The sequence below is a fragment of the Adiantum capillus-veneris genome, chromosome 12 (assembly GCF_014529385.1).
Source record: "Adiantum capillus-veneris isolate H3 chromosome 12, ASM1452938v2, whole genome shotgun sequence".
Lineage (NCBI taxonomy): Eukaryota > Viridiplantae > Streptophyta > Polypodiopsida > Polypodiales > Pteridaceae > Adiantum > Adiantum capillus-veneris.
The window spans coordinates 97,043,842-97,067,744 of NC_140942.1; positions in this window are offsets into that span (position 1 = coordinate 97,043,842).

The following is a 23,903-nucleotide window of genomic DNA, read 5'->3' on the forward strand; positions in this document are numbered from 1 at the left end:
CCCATTAGTTTTTTTTTTTTTTTTTTGGGGAGGGGGGGTTGAAGGGTGTTTGCAATTAGGAGATGACATCTGGTAAGGCAAAGGATTAAAAAAATTCACTCTCACCTATACCAAGATATTTCTCTCTATATATATATTGGACGTTCGTTCGACAACAGACACTCTCTCTCTCTCTATCGTGTTCTCGCAAGTGCAAACTGGCTACATTGTCCATGATTCGTACTTACGTGATGGGGAGGGCGCAGGCCATTGTAGGCTCCGCCATCACGGAGAGTGGTGTCAAGGATGCACACATAATGTGGGTGGGGATTCGATTGGGGGTGTACAAGCAGCTGGTGGCCAAGGAGGGCTTTCAGTGTCTGGCATTGTTGCAGACAAAGAGGGACGACGAGCTTGGCATACAAATGCAGGCCGCCATGCCCAACTTCCTCAGAAAGGAGGGGGTCGCATGTGGGGTGGGGTCAACCGGCAGAGGGTCGCGATAAGGAGATGAGGGCGCGGGGGGTGGGGAAGTCAAGAAAATGAGAAGGGCAAGGAGGCGGCGAGGTGGGGAGATGGCATCATCTAGGGTCAACTCAGGCAGGGAGTGCTCGCAGGGGGGGATGGGGATGATGTGCCTCTTTCTCTCTTTTTGCGTGCACTCTGTGCCTCTCTCAAATGGCGTGCTGCAAAACGAAGTGAAAGTGTTAGTCAAGGGCTATGGCATGATAGGTAGGAAGAAGAATTGACGACACCATTGGTTATGGCGGGCTGCTATGGGGGGCAGTAGGAGGTAAGTGTGCCAACTACGCAGCAAAGCGGGGAAGGAGAGCAGAATTGGGGTGGAGAAGGGGGCAAGGCAAGATGAGATTTTGTCTTGTGGTGTCAGCTTTGACAATGAGATGGTTGCTAAGGGTTGTGGGAAGTGTGTGTAAGGGGAGATTGTTACGTAGTCGATCAGGAGTCGTCAGAGGAGACTGTTGGTGGAGGTTGTTCAGGGGAACAGGGTTAAGGACAGAGCGATGGGCGGTGGTTGTGCAGTGCAGAGAGATAGAGGGCAGACGACCAGGGCATGTGAACGGAGCGTGCATGCTCGTTTGCCTTAGAATTTAGGGGATTCACTAGATTGCAGATGAGAAATTAATTAATAGTTGGAGAACAGACCGAGTATCTTTTACTGGTTTCGCAAGACTCTTTGAGGGCCACAATTCTTTAAGCTTTTAGGCAATGGTCACGCGAGGCTTAGTTATCAATTATTTGAACAAATAACTAAGCCTCATTCTTGGTCACACGTAAAAAGGAGTATTAAATGACTTTCTAAGCCTACCCTTTGTAACTATGCCGAATTTGGCATAGTTGTGAAGTTGCAGGCATAGTTGGGAGGATGAATGAATAACTAAGCCTCGCGTGACCATGCAAGAGGTTTAGTTATTCATTAAATGCTTTGTATGTGCATAGTTGGCATAGTTATCAATAAATGATAACTAAGCCTGGTGTGACCATGCCCTTATCAACATTCGGGTCATTAAGCTCATACACACCACAAGTGGTAAGGATCAAGATTTGGAAAATTGAAGGCCCATATCTCGTATGACTTCTATCTGTGAAACTATTCTCGTTGACCCTCGCTTCAATGGACTCTGTTATCTTGAGAGCACAAAAACGTTTTATTAAAACAGACATATATTAGAGACTATCGATCATTGATATGTGAGAAGGTATGGACTATGGTGAGGACTCACGTTTTTAAAAACAACTTTTGCAAGGCTTATGATAGGGTTAATGACATTTCATTCTTTAGTCTCTACATGACATGGGTTTGGGCACTAGTTGATCAGATTTGTACATGATCCAAGTCAAAATTTTCTCTTTTCTAAACTAGAATTTGGCAAGGTTTAGGGTAGGGTTGGAGGGGATTTGCATTCGTAGTCCTAGTATGACATGGGTTTGGGCACTTGGTTCAACAAATTTGTACATTTTTTGTTTGGCAATGCTAGAGCTAGGGACATTGAAGCCTTGAGATTGCAGCTAGTAGGCCCGACCAATTTTCCAAACTAGTTTATTGATAGGAATCTTAAGAGATGCTTCTCTGGTAAAATTTGTAATGATCTTATCTATATGAGATCTATTAGGCAAGGTTGTCCATGAGGCCCTATTTAATTTTCTATAGCTATAGATGCCTATGGGTGGAAGATCATAGACAAACTTGAAAGGAAAATCCTCAATGGGGTGAGTACTCTAGGTTCTTTTCATACAAATATTTACAACATTTTTGAGATGATGGTAATGCTTAAATCTCTAGCGAAGGTAATTCACGTAAACAATTTTAGACGGCCTAACTACCTTTTGTGTGGCTAGCGGTTCTGTGATTAAACAGAACAAAACTGATGTTGATGCCCTTATGCATTAGGAAGAGGATGTCACCTAAGGGGCCTCTTTATTTGTCATGAGATTACAAAGGTGATCACATTATGATAAATAAGTGCATGCCATTTGTGCAAGAATGATGGTTGTGCAAGAGTTTTCAAAGGATGCACCCCCCCCCCCCCCCCAAAAAAAAAAAGGGGTGAATTTTTTTAATGATTTTTGACCTTCTAAAACTTCTTCATAGTAGTTTTAGAGATTATAGATTTGTGATCTACATGCCAAGCTCTTTTCGTGGGTATGTTACACCATATGATTTTACATGTGAGATTTTTCATTTCATTTTCGGAGGGAAATTTGAATTCAAATAAACTAGCCATTTTTGGTTGGTTTAAATTCAAAAGCAATCATTTGATTTCTTTCTTAATACAAAAGGTTCGACTACCTTAAACTACAAAATAAAGAGGTCCTCCTATACCCCATTCTCTTCCTAATGATTACTTAGTTTTTTTGGCTTTCTAAAAGAAACCCTTAGTGTTGGGTTGGGTTAGGGGAGCTTTCATAGTTTTCAGTGCATGATAAATACTTACCTTTCATTTCACATCCTGTCTTTACTTTTCTTTGCATTCTATTGTTTTAGAATGCTACGAAGCATTTACTTTACTTTCTCTGCATGCTTGAAAATGACTTTAGAGATCAAAACATTAAACAAAATATTCATAGAAGTTTGATCTTATGATGCAGTTTTCAAAAAAGTCATTTTTGTCTAAGTGGCAAGTTTCCTCCTTATACAAATATAAAATGGAAATACTAGTAAAATTTTTTTAATTTGCAAAATATTCGAACTATTTTCTAGTATGTTTTATCGGATTTTTCTTCTTTGCCATCCTTTGCAATTGGCTAATTTCGATTTTCAATCGGCTTAAGCGTAAGCTCAGACACATCTTTCTCAAGCACTGAGGTATTGATAAACGATTCTCTCATATGAGGATTTCAAAAAAAAAAAGCACTCACTAAATTGTTTAATTATTTTCTATGCTTATTTGAAAGCATTAAAATATTTTTTTGTTTTGATTTTTAATGTGTCTTTTCATTTTACTTCTTTTTGTTTTATTTTGTTTCAAAATACTAATGTGCAATGTGCACCATTTACCTTATGATTGGGCCCTTTCATAATATATAAGCCATTTATTTTAGAATTTATTTTAGAAAGCCATCACAATTCTTTCACTTGTTTCCAAATTTCTCTCGATGATTAGATTTTCAAATTGTTAGAAATTTCAATGGGTTTTAGATTGATTGCAAACCAAAGATAGGAATGGATTATCTGCAAACCCAAGAAAAAGATTTCCTTTCGGTCTTGTATTGTATTGTAGAGGATTCCTTGGCTTCTAGGCCTTTTTTTCTGAACCATTGTATATCCGATGGTGTTGTTTTCTTTTTGGAAAGTTGGAGGCCTTCTCAAACGCCAATAAATAGAGTGCACAATCTTTCTCAACATTTCTTGTGGGGCTGGTCCAATCAATATATAATAGTTACTAAGGTCCATGTCACAATAAATCCATGTTCCTAATGTCAATGAAGCCTCTGTTTCAATTTGATCACATCTGGTAGGGCCATTTTATAAGGTCTCTTTGATACAACTTCACTTTTTGGGACAATCTCTATCTTGTGGTCAATTTATTGAACGTGAGGAAGAGTGGTGAGATATTTGGGAAAGACATCAGCATACTCGTTAAGCCATGTAGGTTTTGAATCACTTGATTAGGAATGACTTTGGATCACCCTTATTCAATTTGACCACAAATCTCTATTCTGCATCTCTCATACCCTTTAGTAGGTGGTTTTCTTTGACGAATCAAATCCTTGGATTCCCATTCTTCCGTGCACTGTGTCCCTAAGTTTGGACAATGGAATGAATTCCTACATCTCTCTCTCTCTCTCTCTCTCTCTCTCTCTCTCTCTCACACACACACACACACACACACACACACACACACACACACACACACACACACACAATATGTCTGAGTTGTGGCTACAAATGCTCCCACCTAAGTCATTAGCTCTTTACTCTCTTGCTACCAGACCAAACTCTTAATGGCTCAATAAAACCCATGCACACCTATCACCTTGAGCACCCATCTTCTACTACCAAGCACTCCCTACCAATGGACAATGCTTGTCCCATGTTCTTCATCATTAGTAGCTATCCTAATCAAGGTCTTGGTCTTAGTCTCAATGACCCACCTCACTCTTTCTCTTTCTATGTCTACTTGCTAGTGGTAGAGCGCTCTCTCTCTCTCTCTCTCTCACACACACACACACACACACACACACACACACACACACACACACACACATAATTGACAACTACAATATGCACATTGTGATTTGCATAATCTATGTGGTCTCTCTCTCTCTCTCTCTCTCTCTCTCTCTCTCTCTCTCTCTCTCTGGCAACATTGGGCAGATTGGAGAGGATGTGTTCACAGGTTCAATTTCAAGAGCCTCGGACGAAGCTCTGGCTATTTGACACTTTAGTGGCGTCTGCATTGCTCTATGGAGCTGAGATATGGGGACCTTCATTGGATTATCACAGGAGGACAGGTCGCACTGATGGGTGGGGGGACATGGAGAAGCCTTTGGTCTCTATGATCTCACGGCTCATTAGATCCAAGGCTTCAGTACCACGTGCCATTATCCGAGCAGAGCTTGCTGCCCCCCCACTAGTGGTCGAGGCGCTTACCAGATCTGTCTCCTTCATACACCACATATGGGAGCTTCCCAGAGACAGATATGCCCGCCTTGCACTTGAGTCCTCTCGACAGTTAGCCATGCAGGGAGATACAACATGCTGGTATGGTGAAATGACATCATGGTTTCAGGCGCATGGGTTTAGCATAGACAGATTGCCCCCCTTCCAGTACTCATTAGAGGCACCCTCTCTGACTCTTACAGAGTCCGAGATCTCCAGGCTCATCCGACAGGACCTGGCTCACCTAGACATCATGAAGACATGGATACAACCAACGCAGGAGCTGGGCACGAAGATGGCTTTCTACAGAGAGCATCTTCTGTAGCTTACAGAGGACGATTTTGTGACGAGGCCCAGATACATGGACACTCACTTGTCTCATGGGATACAATGTGCTATTGGCCAGATACTCACATCTTCACACCAGTTGTGGATCGAGACTAGGAGATACAATGGAGTACCAGCAGAGGCCAGGACATGTCCCCTGTGTGGCATGGAGCCAGAGACAGAGTTGCACTACACATGCCACTGCCCCGTCTACTATGAGATACGAGGCCGGTTCCACTGCTTGTTCAGAGAGGGCTTTGGACCACTCTCCAGAGTCATGCAGTACGAGGATCAGAGATGCTTGGGTTTGTTTCTAATCGCGCTGCGTCGACACAGAGAGAGCTTGATGAGAGGAGATGCTAGCCAGTCTCAGAGACACATCACATACTTCTTTAGAGCAGACACTGGACACTCCGAGGAGCCACTACCACAGCAGAGCTCATCGACTCACACCAGAGGCGCACTGATCGACCGGGCGACCGAGCTGGGGAGATCCACGCGCCCACGACTGCGGAGGACTACACAGTATCGACGAAGGCTGCATCAGAGGCTTCGGATCACTTTGGCCCGACATGCACGACGCCCGGTCAGACTACTGACCATGGAGGAGATTGATGAGATCCGCCAATGACCGATGCTGGATCTCTTGTGATTTACCTACCCCAGCTAGCTGCTCTGCCCCGTTCACACCTAGCAGTCTAGGATTCCATAGTATATTTGTTTTGTCATTTGTCATTTTGTTACTCTGACTTTGTATCAAATCCACCACATTGTAAATTTTTGGTCTCATAGGTCACTTTGGCCTTTTAAAGACGTTAATATAACATTTCATTTCTCTCTCTCTCTCTCTCTCTCTCTCTCTCTCTCTCTCTCTCTCTCTCTCTTACACACACACACACACACACACACACACACACACATAGGCTGACAACAAGTTGTCAGGCATACAATTTTGACTATTGTAGGTCATTGAAAAAGGATGGAATCACATAGAATTTGAACTACTTCACTCAATTTTGAATGGCTTTTTAATGTGTCTATGGTAAGGAGGATGACCCAAGAGGGACTCAACAAATCAATTTTGGTGTTGATCCAACAGGCCATGCAAATCAACTAAAAAACAACACGTGGGGGTCCTCTCCTTCCTCTAATTTTTCAAACTCCATATAAAGAGTATAGCTAATGGACTATTGAATAATAGCAAGAATCTATTGTGTATCCTAGTGCGCAAGAAAAACCTAGGTTTAGTATAAACCCACCTAAAAATTTTCTAAACTATCTCTAATACACCTTGGAGGCCCTTGCTAACATAAGGAAAGGGCTTGGAAAGGGGGGGGGCGGGGGGGGGGGGGGGGGGTCGTGGAGACCGAGGCAAAGAAAGAAAGAGAGTGGATTGGGTGCCAAGAAAAAGGTCTCTCTCTCTCTCTCTCTCTCTCTCTCTCTCTCTCTCTCCATCCATCCATAGGAAGGGCCACACACTTGTAAGATTTAATTTGAATATTAGGACACCCAACACAAAGAATGGAGGAAAAACTTAGGTTTAGTATAATCCCATCTAAAATATTTGAGATTTATCTCTAATTGTGAATGGCTTTTATCAAGAAAGAGGAAGGGTGTTGCCGACAAGAAGAAGATAGGTCCTTGATAGAAATATAGTGTACATGCAAAAATGTTCGGACATGTTTTGGGTCAAAGTGTGCATATGTTGTATTGGTTGGAGGCCCCTGTGCAAAGGATATGCCAAGGTCTAGAGGTATTCTTTTTTAGTTGATTCAAATCAAGCTCTTAAGAGCATTTACAAAAAAAAAAGAAACTACAAAGGTTAGAAAACAAAAATTAAGGTTTAAAGGATCTACAATGTGCAGGGAAGTTTAATGCGAAAACCTTCAAATATAGTAAATTTGCGTTCTAAATGTTTGAAAAAAGGTATGGTATAGCCAAATACTTGAAAAAACCTCAATTTAGTGTAATTCCACTACATATTTATAAATTTATCTCTAAAGTATAGATTTGAAGGGAAAACCTACAAAGTATAGAGAAATTGAGTGTAAAAGCCTTCAAATATAATCAAGTTGCCCTAAAATTTCTCATATGCAAGTTTTCTAAGTTTTTAGGAAAAAGCACCATGCTTCACTTGATTTAGTGTAACCCCCCTTATAGAATTTTGAGATTTTCCTCAGAAATTATAATTTACCTTTAAAAGCTCTGGAAAACCTAGATTTAGTGCACAATCCCACTTACAAATTTTGAAATTCACTTTTGAACAAAGAAATCTAGCATAAAAACCTTCAAATATAGCCGAAAATTATCGGAATTCTATCCCGTCATCCACCTTTTCCATTTGTTGAGGTCTACTTCTACCTTGGGCGTGCACATCTTCTACCTTGGATTTGTCGGATTGAGATTTCCAGATTAAGTCAACTCTCAATTTTTTCAATTATCAATTTTGTAGATGTCAATGCCGATTTTCTGTTTTTGATTCTCGATTGTCGCTTTGTCGATTTTTGATTGTAAACCAATGCGTATTTGCCCTCCCCTCTCTCTCTAGTGCCAGTGTGAGAGCCCTCTCACCCTCTCTCTCTCTCTCTCTCTCACACACACACACACACACACACATACACACACACACTCACTCACACAAGCTGTAGTGAACGGTGCTCTCTCTCACTCACTTACATATGCACTCTCTCTCTCTCTCTCTCTCACACACACACACACACACACACACACACACACACACACACACACACACACAATGTGTGCAGGATATCCATAACAAATTGTTGGACTCCTATCGTTGAATTGGCAATCTCAATGTACTTCATTAATGCAATGCAAATGTGGAAAGCCTTTGTGAAATGCACCAACACCTCAGGGAATGGCATGCCGACTTTGTTTCTTATATTCACACACATCGAGTGAATGGGTCTCTCTCTCTCTCTCACTCTCTCTCTCTCTCTCTCTCTCTCTCTCTCTCAGACACACACACACACACACACACACACACACACACAAATACATGCATCTAGCTTTTGAACTTCGAGCATCGAGATCAAAGATCATTTATGACCCAAAGGTTCATTAAGTGCAACACATGGAGAAAAGTTATTTATGGCTTTCAAAATGTAAAGGAAAGTAACCCTTCAAATGATTTTCAAAAATTAACTACTTTCCTTCAAATGATTTTCAAAAATAAAAGTAGTTAATAGGTAGCCTTGAAATTGAGGGCTGAAGTGAAACGACCTTCCAAAAAGTATAGTCTTAAGTATTACAAATTTTAGATAGAGTACTAAGGTCTTTTTGACTTTCCAATGAAAAAGACTCTCTCTCAAGTCTATTCATTTTCTACCATCCTGGTACTTACCCTTCACCTTTTACATTTTCAATTCAAAATGGTTTTTAAAGGTTCTCTTGGAAATGAAGTAGAATGTGACACATGGAAGATCTCTCCTTCCTTGAAAATTTTAATATGCTTCATAGAAGACATTTTGTAAGATTTTCTTTCCAAGTGAAGCAGTGAGTGACACGTGGATGCCTTCTCCTTCCTCAAAAAATTTAAGCTACTTCATATATAGTATAGAAGGCCAAACTTCGTTGATTTCTAGTATAGATGCTAGTTTGATTTCTTAATAACCAATCGATTTGGAGAATCCCATCGTGCATCCCTAGTCAAAGGGTTCCCCTTAGTTCAAAATCAAGGCTATTCCATAGAATGTTGAGATATCATGGTTTTCTTATTAGCCACCTCTATTGCCATAGGTGTAGCTAGTTCTTGCTTCAAGCTCAACTTTTGCAAGAATTTAAGAGATAAAAAGGAATCATTACTAACAGAGTTCATGAAAAGATTGAAACCTTTATATTGATGTGTGGCTGGTGTTTGAGTAAGAACAAGTTTGTCTTTGTCATAATAATCAATATCTAATTCTCCTAAATGATTTTCTCATGTTAAATTGATCATTTAATATGGGGAAGTGCCCAAGGAGAAAAAGCTAGAATATTGGTTAAGTTAGCAGATTGGCCACCGTAGGGATCCAAAGGAGGGAAAATAGGGATCCAAAGGGGGGGGCCATCTCATTAAAAAAGAGCTATGTGCAACAATGGGCTCCAAAGACCTTAGGGTTCAACCCATTAAAACTTCCAAAATGCTAAGGTTCCAAAATTTAAAGGTTGTGTCCAAAGGTCAAAAGCCTAGGGAAATTGGATGCTTGGTGTGTGTCCCAAAAGTCTTCAACCATCCCTACATAGGAGGGGGCGAGCCCTAAAAGTAGGAGATGAAAGAGAAAATCTCTCTCTCTCTCTCTCTCTCTCTCACACACACACACACACACACACACACACACACACACACACACACACACACACAAGCTCCCTTTACACAAAGGGAATGAAGGACACATGTCAGCTCCCTAGCCTAGATGCCCACAAATTCCTATTGGATGGCCTTGGAGGTGGACCAATGAGAATTAGGCTAGAGTAAATCTAGTTTAATTAATTTAAAAACACTTCATAAAAGAACCAATAAGAATTAAGCTCTCTAAAAGACTATCGGACAGTCTCCCAAGGGGTCCAATGAGCATTCAACAGCCCAAATGGCTTGTCTGATTCCTATTGGCCAGGAGGCAAAGCGGTCCAATGAGAGTTTAGTTGAATTAAGTAATTACCTAAAGCTCTCACAAAAGGGGAAAGGGGGATACATGTCAGAAGACTATCACTTATGTTGCTTAATTTCCATTGGCTAGGCCTGGGGATGTTCAATGAGGTGTGAGGATGAGCAAATAGCAAGAGGGGTCCACCAAGAGAGGGAGGGGGATGATTTTTGCAAGGCATTATCACACACACACTCACACAATCTCATGTGTGAAGCAAAGAAGACTCTCTCTCCTTCTCAAGCTTTAATGGAAAGCTTACCACCTACTCCAAGGTTGTGAGAAGGGAGGCCTACATCAACAACTCTTGGCTTTGTGATGCAAATCCAACCAAGAGCCAAGCTTCAATGCATACTCATCTCCTCTACCGTGCTAATTACTAAGCTAAGCTATGATAATATGAGTGATTATGTGAGGAGATGTACACTCATCTCCTCTACCGTGCTAATTACTAAGCTAAGCTATGATAATATGAGTGATTATGTGAGGAGATGTACATCTTTCTCGTAAGAATAGTTTTTCTTCCTCCTAATCTACTCTCATACCCCGCTAGCTCTCACCATCTTTGAAGGTGTGTGAGGTCTTGGGTCTCAGACCGTGAGGGAATTGATGTTGTGTTTGATAAGTGTTTTTCTTAGTGCATGAAGTTTCCATATTCATTGCACTAACTAGTATTGAAGGAACACAAAGAATTGTATTGTAAAATGTCTCTCTTGATGGGAGAAACCATAATACAAAGCCATTTGGAGAGGGATTGGCTCCATGCAAATCGGGTCCTCAACTGTTGTCAATTGCTTAATTTCTCTCTCTGTTTTGAAGTATTGTTCATGCTATCTAACTAGGTGTTATACTTTTTGTTGCTCTCTCCACCCAAGCATTGTTGTTATTCTCATTAGGAAGCTATTCTAATGAAATGCTCACTATGTTCATGCTATTTTCTGCTACACACAAGTTACTAGACCATTAAATGTTACATTGGTATTAGAGCACAAGGTTTCTCTTTTCTTTCTCAAGAAGGGAGGTCCTCAAGCTAGCTATAAATGGTTGGTACTATTAATTGCATGTGAGTAAGTAGAATAGGGATTTTTCAGCCTTGCAGTGCACCTGCCTTTGTGCAGTTAACGGGGCATCACCATCGAGAGCTATGGTCTTAATAGTGGAGTCCTACGGGGCTTGCCCACGGCTTAACCATTATTGAGCTATTAGAAGCTTGGCAGTGCTGTTTTGGTGTTGAACGACCCTCTCTTCTATTCCTTGCAATTAATAGTATTCGAGCCACAGGTACAGTAGCTTGAGTGATTTTTCTAAAGGGGTAAAGAGGAGTAGCAACTAGGGCTTGAAGTGCCAAAGCACACCTAAAAAGTTTACACCTAAAAGTTGTTAGAATGGCTGACAATAGTAAAGAGAGTGAAATTAATGTTGATAACTTTGATTTTGCTAATGAGCAAGCTACCAATGATACCCCAATGCTTGTTCACTATCTTGTTTCTAGGCTACAACAAGCCATGGGCAATCCATCCCTCCAAAGTGAAGTGCAACGGCAACTTCATGCTCATGGGATTCTCCAAGCTCCCCACCATGACAAGAGAGCACCTACAAAGCCTCCTTGCGAGACTTCTAAAAGAGGCCTCTCTCTGATTCCGGAAGAAGAAGAGGATCCATATGAAGGGCTCAAAAATTTGCTCCTTAATGACACATCTGTTAGGAAATAAGACGTAGCTAAATAGATAATTGAGTAGATTACTTAATGGAGAGAGACAGATTTATATACACGAGATTATAGAGTAGAGAGAGAGAGAGTACACACGATATACGTGGTTCACCCAATGTGGGCTACGTCCACGGGAAAGTAGCCACTCAATGGCGTTAGTACTTCAAAACAAGAAGTAGTTTACAAAGGGATTATACCCTTAATGGAGCTCCCGCCTTGCTTCACTCTCACCACCTCACACTCACCTTGTTGCATCAACTTCACACTATGAAATGTGTGTAGAAATGGCCTCCTTTTATAGGCCAAAAGGGCTGCCCTCTCTTATGAGAGACAACCATGTGTAGCCGCCCTTATGCGAATAAGTCCAAATCGGACCCTCCAATCCGCCCATGTGTGGCCGCCCTTGAGAAGACAAGTCCGCTTTTGAATTCGGCCACCGGCCATTAAATTCGGCCACCGGCCACCAGCCATTGACTTCCGACCACCGGCCATCGGCCATTGACTACCGGCCACCGGCCAACCGACCGGTTGTTTTCCGACCACTTTCCGGTCGCCGTCCGGCCATAATATTCAGGCGAAAAAAAAAGTCTCGGGGGCCTCCGCCCCCGAGGCCTTTAAAGTTGCCCCTGATTCTTGTCCGTGAAAATTTTGGTTTCCGATGAGTGATTTTCCTTTACGCACGATGGCTTCTCCTCATAATGGGGGCCTTACAAATGTGCGCTTTTACCACAGAAAATTACAAGGGTAAATCAGGCTCCATACTTAACAATCTCCCACTTGGAGACTGATCTCCAAACCAAACCTGTGACTGCTTTCCATTTTGGCTTCTTATCCTTGAATGCCGATTGAAGATGAGCAAAAGCTCAACTTCTCCTTGTTGACCACCTTTGTAAACACGTCTGCAGGATTTTCACTTGTATGCACCTTTCCTAGCTTTAGCTGTCCCTCTTCCAAAAGAGTGCGTATGAAGTGATATCTCACCTCAATGTGATTTGTCCTTGAATGAAAAGCTGAGTTCTTCGCAAGATGGATAACGCTTTGGCTATCACTGTACAAGACACAATTGTCTTGTTTGAATCCAAGCTCTTCTAAGAATCTGTGAAGCCACAGAATTTCTTTGCTTGCCTCCGTCATTGCTACATACTCTGCTTCCGTGGTAGAAAGTGAAACCACTTTCTGCAGCTTTGAAGCCCAGCGCACCTAAATCTTTCATTGAAAAAGATTTGGACAGCTCCTCTTTTAGGTCTTTGATGTCCTGCAGGTTAGCACTTGCAATCAACATGTCATCAACATACAACATTAGGATGATGAATTTCCCATCTCCCAAATTCTCCGTGTAGACGCAGTGATCCGAGTTGCATCTTGTGAATCCATGATCCAACATCCATCGATCAAACTTCAAGTACCATTGTCTTGATGCTTGCTTTAAACCATACAAGCTCTTCTTTAATCTGCAAACCATTTTCTCCTTACCTTTTACTTCATACCCCTTTGGTTGAATCATGTAGATTTCCTCCTCTAAGTCACCGTGAGGGAATGCCGTATTTACATCCATTTTCTCGAGATTTAGATCATGAGCAACCACAAGGCTTAAGACAAGCTTAATTGAGTTCATTTTTACAACAGGAGAAAATATTTCATTGAAGTCAATACCTTTCTTTTGAGAAAAACCTTTTACCACAAGCCTAGACTTGTACCTTTTCTTCCCACCTTCTTCTTCCTTTAGCTTGTACACCCATTTGTTTTGAAGTGCCCGCTTACCTTTAGGCAACTCAACCAACTCCCATGTTTGGTTGCGATGTAGTGAGTCCATCTCCACTTGTATGCTCTTCGTCCACTCTTCTTTGGATTCATGTTGCATAGCTTCCTCATATGATTCGGGCTCTCCAGAATCTGAGATAAAGAGATGGTTGAAGGAAGGAACAAACCTTTCTGGAGGTTTACTTGCTCTTGTAGATCTTCGGGGAATAGGTTGAGGCTCCTCATTTGGTTGACGTTGTTGCACATTGTCATCGTTTGCAGTCCTTGAGTCTTCACCGTCCTCAAGCTCCATGTACTCATCACCTGTTTCTTTTGTTTGTTTTCTTTCCAAGTAATCTTTGTACATATTTTGTTCGTTAAAAATTACATCCCTACTCCTTAAGATTTTACCATCTTCAGGATTCCATAGGCGATACCCAAAGTCTCCTTCTCCATAGCCAATGAAGAAACACTTTTTGGACTTTGCATCTAACTTTGATCTTAGGCTTCTATCTATGTGCATGAAAGCCTCACACCCAAACACTTTGAGAAATGCATAATTCACCGGTTTACCTGTCCATGCCTCTTTTGGAACTCCCCTATCCAATGCCGTTGAGGGTGACCGATTGATTAAGTACACAGACGTACTTACAGCTTCCGCCCAAAGATCAAGCGGTAGGCCTGCATGTAGCCGCATGCTTCGTGCTCGTTCCATGATTGTCCTGTTCATCCTTTCCAAAATCCCATTTTGTTGAGGTGTCCTTGGGGTTGTCCTTTGCCTCCGAATGCCATTGCTAGCACAAAAGCTTTCAAAAGCTTGGCTGCAATATTCGCCTCCATTGTCGGATCTGAGGCATTTAACCTTGGTACCTATTTCATTCTCCACAAAGGCTTTCCACCTTCGAAATATGGAAAATACATCGGATTTATTCTTCATGACATAAACCCATGTTTTTCTAGTCGCATCGTCTATGAATGTTACATAGTACAATGAGCCACCAAGTGATGGTGTACTTGCAGGACCCCAAACATCAGAATGAACCAACTCAAGTTTTTTATTTTTTCTTTCATTTCTTGATTTTTGAAATTTTACCCTCTTTTGTTTACCATAAACACAATCTTCACAGAACTCTAAGTCCACTTCTTTCAAACCTGCTAGAAGCTTCTTTGTTTGAAGGATTTGCATTCCTTTGGCACTCATATGCCCAAGTCGGTAGTGCCACACCGCAATGTCAACTTCTGTAGTTGCTGCACAAGCTGAAGGTTGCGTGCTAACAGTACACAAGTAAAGTGTACCGACTTTTTCACCCTTGGCAACCACCAAAGATCCCTTTGAGATCTTCCACCGTTTGTTTCCGAATGCAATGTTGTGACCTTCATCGTCCAATTGTCCTGTAGAGATTAAATGTTTGCGAAGAGAAGGAACATGCCTAACATCTTTAAGCTTCCATTCATTTCCGTTAGCAGTTTTGACAGAAACTGTACCTTTGCCGACAATCTCACAAGCTTCATCATCTCCCAAGTATACATACCCAAAATTACCTTTGGTGTACTCTTGGAAATGTTGCTTGTGTGGTGTCGCATGGAATGAAGCCCTAGAATCTACTATCCAGGAATTAGACACATTGTCTAATGAGAGAATTAGAGCATCTTGCTCTACTTTACCTACTACATTGGCCTCCGATGTTGGCTTGTTGTCTTGAGACTCTGTCTCCTTCTTCTTCTTGGACCAGCAATCCTTCTTGACGTGGCCCTTCTTGCCGCAGTTCCAACATTCAAGAACTGACTTTGTGCGTGACTTGCTCCGCCTTGAGCGATCATGACCCTTTTGGTTTTTGAACCTCTCCTTAAGCCTTCCTCTTGTTTCCATTGATAGTGCAGTACTTGATGATTCTCCTGTGCTTCTCCTTCGCATTTCCTCGCTTAGGAGAACACCCACAACATCATCAAACTTAAGAGTATTTGTGCCAGAGATAGAATTACTTACAGCCATCACAAGGCTGTCCCAACTATCCGGTAGAGATGATAGTATAAGGAGAGCTCGCACTTCGTCATCGAAATTGATTTTCACTGATCGAAGTTGACTTATGTTTGTGTTAAAGTCATTTAGGTGTTCTGCAACTGAACCATTCTCTGCCATCTTTAGATTGAACAAGTGATTCATAAGAAATACCTTATTGGATGCCGATGGTTTCTCGTAGAAGTCGTCAAGTGACTTCATCAAGTCCTCCGTGGTCTTCATCTCCGAAACATTGAAGGCCACCGTTGATGCCAAGCTTAACCGGATTGTTCCCAATGCCTTTCGATCAAGGACAATCCATGCTTCATCTGCCATTGTTGCGGGCTTCTTCGCAAGACCGCCTAGTGGAAAATAGAGGTCCTTCTGGTAGAGATAGTCTTCAATCTGCATCTTCCAATGTTGGTAGTTTTTGCCGTTGAACTTCTCAATCTTGAGCTTCCCTTCCTCCGCCATAACTCCCACTCAATTCAAGGAATCCTTTCCTTGAGATAATTTAGCTACGAGCAAACCTTGCTCTGGTACCAGTTGTTAGGAAATAAGACGTAGCTAAATAGATAATTGAGTAGATTACTTAATGGAGAGAGACAGATTTATATACACGAGATTATAGAGTAGAGAGAGAGAGAGAGAGAGTACACACGATATACGTGGTTCACCCAATGTGGGCTACATCCACGGGAAAGCAGCCACTCAATGGCTTTAGTACTTCAAAACAAGAAGTAGTTTACAAAGGGATTATACCCTTAATGGAGCTCCCGCCTTGCTTCACTCTCACCACCTCACACTCACCTTGTTGCATCAACTTCACACTATGAAATGTGTGTAGAAATGGCCTCCTTTTATAGGCCAAAAGGGTTGCCATCTCTTATGAGAGACAGCCATGTGTAGCCGCCCTTGTGCGAATAAGTCCAAATCGGACCCTCCAATCCGCCCATGTGTGGCCGCCCTTGAGAAGACAAGTCCGCTTTTGAATTCGGCCACCGGCCACCGGCCATTGACTTCCGACCACCGGCCATCGGCCATTGACTACCGGCCACCGGCCAACCGACCGGTTGTTTTCCGACCACTTTGCGGCCGCCGTCCGGACATAATATTCAGGCGAAAAAAAAAGTCTCGGGGGCGGAGCGGGGGCCTCCGCCCCCGAGGCCTTTAAAGTTGCCCCTGATTCTTGTCCGTGAAAATTTTGGTTTCCGGTGAGTGATTTTCCTTTACGCACGATGGCTTTTCCTCATAATGGGGGCCTTACAAATGTGCGCTTTTACCACAGAAAATTACAAGGGTAAATCAGGCTCCATACTTAACAGCATCTCCTTCTCAAAGGAGAATTCAAGAGCCTCCACCGAAGGAACAAGAAAGAAGTGAGTTTCCTGCCACCTCGATGGAGATGGCTCCACGAAGACGGTGGGCTAAATGCTCTCCATCACCTCCAAAACGGAGAAGACCATTGTATACTTCTCCACACCATACTTCAAAGAGGGATAACAAAAAGCAAGAGAAGAAAAAGGCGAGAAAAAGGACACCCTCTTCTCCATCTTCTTCATCCTCTTCCTCTTATAAAAGTGATGGTGAAGACAAAGAAGATCAAGGAAAGAAAAAGGCGTGAAAGAGGTCACCCTCTTCTCCATCTTTCTCAAATTCTTCAACTTCTGAAGAAAGTGATGGTGCAACCTTTGAACCATCAAAAAGAAGAGGCCATAGGAAATCCTATGCCGCATGGAAGAGGTCATCCAAGCTCAAGAAGTTCAAAGAGGGAGGGAAGAGCATCTCTTTCCTTACCTATGATGGCACTTTTGGTGCTACGGACAAAGTCTTGGCCTTTATCCAACAATTCAATGCAGCATTTGGAGATGAGGGATTCGTGGAGTCCTCTAAGCTACACCATGTAGCTATGCACTTTCAAAAGTCCGCCAGGCAATGGTGGTCTAGCCTACGGGTCAATGGTGAAGCTCCAGGAATATGGAAAGCTTTAAGAGATTCCATTATGAAGCAGTTTTTGGCCACCGATGCCAAAGACAAAGTACTCATCGAATGGCGAAGCTTGAAGCTCTCTCCCTACGAATCCATTCACAAATATGTAGACAAGTTTTGAGATTTACAACTCAAAGCCACTGTCTTCAAGAAGTTGGATTTTAGAGAGAAAAAGCAACAATTTTGTGCGGGCTTAACTGAAGAAATGGCGGAGTATGTCAACTCCCAAAGGCCATGCACCATATCGGCAGTTATATACCTTACTATGAGCCTAAGGGGAAGGACAATGTTGAAAAGTCTCCTAAGGACAACTCCAACAAAGCTAAAGAGAAGGGAGTTTATAAAGGCAAAAATAAACTCTCTCCTGAAGAGCTTGAGCGTTATCACAAGGATAACTGCTGTTTCAAGTGCGGTGAGCAAGGGCATGCGTATCGCGCTTGTCCCCAAAAGAACAACTACCATGAACCTCCTAGAGCTACCTTGGTCAAAATACAAGAGGAGGAAATTCACCACAAAGGATCTCCTCTATGACATGCTTGGGGAAAGGTCAAAGAACATGATGCTTTTATTCTCTTTGAACCTGGCTCTACTCACAATTTTATATCTATAGAGTTGGCCACCAAGCTAGGCATACAAGCCTATGAGATGGGAGATGTCCTACCCGCAGATGGTGCTTTCAAGGGGCAAGAAGCTTCAGTCACTCCCTTAATAGGGAAATTCAGGCTCCATGTCCAAAGCTATGTGGACAAAGAGGACTTCTTTATCTCTCCTCAAGCATGAGGATGTAATCCTAGGGGCACCATGGTTTGATCGCATGGCTGCCAATGTTAAATTCCCTAAAAGGAGAATCTCCTTGAACTTCAGGCAAAAAGATATGTACATAGATGCTAAGGAAATGGGTAACACTATACCCATTGTACATACACAAGCTGTCAACAAGTCAATAGAGAGCTCAAGATATCTTTATTGACGACATCCCTTGTGAGCTACCTCCTAAACAAGGTAATGATGACCATGCAATTGAACTTCTTCCAAGAAGTTCACCGACCAGCAAACCTCCTTATAGAGTTTCTCAAGCTCAACAAGAGTAGATTATGCGGCAAGTGCATGAGTTAGTCGAGAAGGGCATGGTTAGACCTAGCTCATCTCCATTTTGTTCTCCTGTGCTACTAGTTCAAAAGAAAGACGGCACATATCATATGTGTGTCGACTATAGAGCACTAAATAGGATCACTATCAAAAATAGGTTTCCTGTTCCACGAGTAAAAGACCTATTTGATAAGCTACAAGGGTCCACCTACTTCAGTAGGATTGACCTAAAAAGTGGCTATCATCAAATAAGGATAGTTGATCAAGACATTGTAAAGACCGCATTTTGCACTACGTTTGGTCTTTACGAATACATTGTCATGCCTTTTGGCTTGACCAATGCACCAGCCACATTCAACTGAACCTTTACTAGATTTTTCTTTGATGATATCATCATCTACTCTAATTCATTAGACAAACACAAGCAACACCTCCAGGTGATATTTCAAGTGCTAAGAGAGAGTAAACTTTATGTTAATTAAAAGAGAAGTGAAATTTTCTTACGAGAGATCCAGTATTTAGGTCACATTATCTCTCAAGATGGCATCCAAATGGATCCATCAAAGTTAGAGGTAATAAAAGGATGGCCTAAACCAAGGAATCTTCATGAGTTAAGAAGGTTTATAGGTATGTGTGCATACTATAGATGCTTGATATAAAAATTCTCACTAATAGCAGGACCATTACATGACCTAACAAAGAAAAACATTAGGTACACATGGTCTGCAAAGGAGAACAATTCTTTCAAAAAGCTTAAAGAAAAGCTTATCTCTCAACTTGTGCTTACACTACCGGATCTCTCAAAGACATTTGAGGTCCAATGTGATGCTTGTGGTGATTGCCTTGGACCTGTTTTGATTCAAGAAGGGCACGCCATAGGCTATTAAAGTCGAAGGCTCGACCCTATTGAGCAAGCTCTAGGCATATATGAAAAGGAACTCCTCGCAGTTCTACATGCCTTAGACTCATGGAAGCACAAAGTACTTCATGACGCAGACCAATCTCTCTGACAAACAAATGAGGTGGGCAAACTTTCTTTCGCAATTTCATTTTCATATTGCTCACATTGCTGGAAAACATAATCAAGTAGCCGATGCACTCTCAAGACGGCCGAGAGTGAATGCGGTTTCCATAGCAACTCACAATGATCTATCTTCTATAATAGATGAGTATGCTATTGATCCCGATTTTAGAGAAGTGATTTCAGACCTTGCACTAGGGAAGAAAGAGGAACCATTTACTTTACAAGATGGTTATCTTCTCTATGGCAATAGACTATGCGTTACTAGCTCACTTCGTGAGAAAGTAATGTATGAATCTCATGCTCCTCCTTATGCAGGGCATAGAGGGATTCAGTCTACCCTAAAGGGGATTGAAACATATTTCTATTGGCTTACCATGAAAGCAAACATACAAGAGTATGTTTCTAAATGTGTGGTATGCCAAAAGATGAAGTTTGATAGAGGGAAGCAACCTGGATTGCTTCAACCTTTGCCAATCCCTAATTCACCATGGGAGAGCATATCCATGGATTTTATCTTTGGATTGCTTAAGTCTATCCATGGGAATACAAGAATACGGATGATAGTAGACAAGTTCAGTAAATAATCTCATTTTATACCTGTCAAAAAGACTATCAAAGCCCATCAAATGGCAACCCTCTTCATTTTACAAATCTTCAAGTACCATGGCTTGCCAATGTCCATAGGGTCGGATAGAGATCCTAGAATGACCAGCAATTTTTGGAAGGGTCTCTTTGAGAATTTAGGAACAAGGATAAACTTCTCTTCGGCCTATCACCCGCAAACGGATGGCCAAAGTGAAATAGCTAACCTAACAATTCTCGATCTACTAAAAGCCTATGTCACGGAAGTAGATCAAAGATCCCAATGGGAGAAGTACGCACCCTTAGTGGAGTATGCTTACAATAACATTGTACATACTTCCACAAAAAAAGCACCTTTTGAGGTAATTGAGGGAAGATCAAAAGGTCCCTTGCTACTTAAGGTACATGGGAAGATCTTCGCTGCAGATGAGTATAGCCAAGACCTACAAGAATCTTTCCAAAAGATTAAGGATGCTATCTCTATCTCACAGAAAAGGAAAAAGGCTACTGTTGATCATGACAAGCATGAAAGAGCCCAAGCCTTTAAAGAAAATGATTGGGTCCTACTCAAATTTTCCAAGGCTCGATTAAGGCACACGACGGGCAAGAATCCTATAGGACACCAAAAGTACTATGCTAGGTTGGCAAAAAGGTACTATGGTCCTTTCCAGATTCTTAGGCCAATCAATGAGATGGCCTATCAACTCAAGTTGCCCAGTCATTGGCTCATACACAATGATTTTCATGTGAGCCTATTAAAGCCTTAAAAGGAGAGCCACCTCAAGAACCAACTATTGAAGACCCACCGGAGATCGAGGACCAAGAAGAGGTGCTGCAACCCGAGTCCATTCTCCGACATGTAGACAAGGTACTAAGAGGCGGTAAGACTATCCGAAGATATCTTATTAAGTTTAAGAATTATTCTTTTGAAGATGCTAGATGGATGCAAGGCATACAATTAAAGGATAACCTAAACCTTGTCAATGCTTACAATGATTCCCTAGAGTAAGCAAATGTAAAAATGTTAAAAATGAACAATGTTTTTGTCTTATAAGACTCTCTTTTTCTTTATTGTGCACAAAAATGAAATAGTATGCATGCTTAGACCAAGTTTGCGGAGACGACGTCTCCCAAACACCAAGTAGAGCTTGTCACTCTACTATGGAAGATTGATAGGACTAATGTGCAGACATGCTTGCGGTGCAGCTTAAGCTCTCAAGCGCCAAATGGACTAGTCATCCATTTTGGAACAATGTCGTAGAGAAAAATAGGGATCCTCTACCCGCTAGGAAAAGGACTAGTGAATATGCTTTATCTTCTCTACCCCATAGTCAAGGACGACTATGATTTCAAGAGAGAGGTAATGTCATAATAATCAATATCTAATTCTTCTAAAAAATTTCCTCATGTTACACTGATCATTTAATATGGGGAAGTGCCAGGGGAGAACAAGCTAGAATATTGGTTAAGTTAGCAGACTGGCCACAGTAAGGATCCAAAAGAGGGAAAATAGGGATCCAAAGGGGGGGGGGGGGGGGGGGCATCTCATTAAAAAAGAGCTATGTGAAACAATGGCCTCCAAAGACCTTAGGGTTCAGCCCATTAAGACTTCCAAAATGCTAAGGTTCCAAAATTCAAAGGTTGTGTCCAAAGATCAAAAGCCTAGGGAAATTGGATGCTTTGTGTGTGTCCCAAAAGTCTTCAACCATCCCTACATAGGAGGGGGCGAGCCCTAGAAGTAGGAGATGTGAGAGAATCTCTCTCTCTCTCTCTCTCTCTCTCTCTCACACACACACACACACACACACACACACACACACACACACAAGCTCCCTTTACACAAAGGGAATGAGGGACACATGTCAGCTCCCTAGCCTAGATGCCCACAAGGTGTACTCAATTCCTATTGGATGGCCTTGGAGGTGGACCAATGAGAATTAGGCTAGAGTAAATCTAGTTTAATTAATTTAAAAACACTTAATAAAATAACCAATAAGAATTAAGCTCTCTAAAAGACTATTGGATAGTCTCCTAAGGGGTCCAATGAGCATTCAACAACCCAATGGCTTGCCTGATTCCTATTGGCCAAGAGGCAAAGCGGTCCAATGAGAGTTTATTTGAATTAAGTAATTACCTAAAGATCTCACAAAAGGGCAAAGGGGGATACATGTCAAAAGACTATCACTTATGCTGCTTAATTTCCATTAGCTAGGCCTGGGGAGGTCCAATGAGGTGTGAGGATGAGCAAATAGAAAGAGGGGTCCACCAAGAGAGAGAGGGGGATGATTTTTGCAAGGCATTATCACACACACACTCACACAATCTCATGTGTGAAGCAAAGAAGACTCTCTCTCCTTCTTAAGCTTTAATGGAAAGCTTACCACCTACTCCAAGCTTGTGAGAAGGGAGGCCTACATCAACAAATCTTGGCTTTGTGATGCAAATCCAACCAAGAGCCAAGCTTCAATGCATACTCATCTCCTCTACCGCACTAATTACTAAGCTAAGCTATGATAATATGAGTAATTATGTGAGGATATGTACATCTTTCTCGTAAGAATACTCCTTCTTCCTCCCAATCTACTCTCATACCCCGCTAGCTCTCACCATCTTCGAAGGTGTGTGAGGTCTTGGGTCTCAGACCGTGAGGGAATTGATGTTGTGTTTGATAAGTGTTTTGCTTAGTGCATGACGTTTCCATATTCATTGCACTAGCTAGTATTGAAGGAACACAAAGAATTGTATTGTAAAATGTCTCTTTTGATGGGAGAAACCATAATACAAAGCCTTTTGGAGGGGGGACCGGCTCCATGCAAATCGGTCCTCAACTCTTGTCAATTGCTTAATTTCTCTCTCTTTTGAAGTATTGTTCATGCTATCTAACTAGGTGTTATACTTTTTATTTCTCTCTCCACCCAAGCACTCCTGTTATTCACATTAGGAAGCTATTCTACTGAAATGCTCACTATTCTGCTACACACAAGTTACTAGACCATTAAATGTGACAGTCTTTGTGGTATACGGTTGTTGATAGATACATAAATATTTTCTCTCTCTTCGTTTTTCACCAAGAGTAGGCTACATATATATATATATATATATGTGAGTTCCTTCCTTGACCTTTTCCAAATGGCTTGGTAGCTCTTCCTATCTCTCCGTCATTTTTTCCGCCATTACATCTGCAAGGATGGTATCTTTGGCCTACCTTAGTTTTCCCTCCTACTTATTATGTCAAACATGGGCATTTATGGTTGTAAAGTCGCAACTCCCCACATTAAAAGCATTGAACATCCAAGCATGGTTGATTTTGGTCATTAGTGGCATATGCTCTTTGTGATGGTTGTCTATCATTGTGTAATGTCCTTGGTTGTTTAGCACCATCAAATTTTTAATTTTACTCAAATTTTGGTTTAATAACTTACTTATTCATCAAGGGCTTAGCCCATAGTAAAGAAATTTGTATAATGATGGGTTTCATGGCTTCTAGTCCAAAAACTAATTGGTAAATTAAGCCACCTACTCTACGGTCATTGATAGTGGGTAACATCTAAGCCTTGAGCATCTTGTATAATTGTGGGGTTTATGGATTCTAGTCACAAACTAATTGGTTTTTTGAGGCAATCGAGCCATCTTCTCTGTGGTCATTGGTAGTGTATAATGAATAAGCATATAAAATTTGAGTAATATTCTTCCAA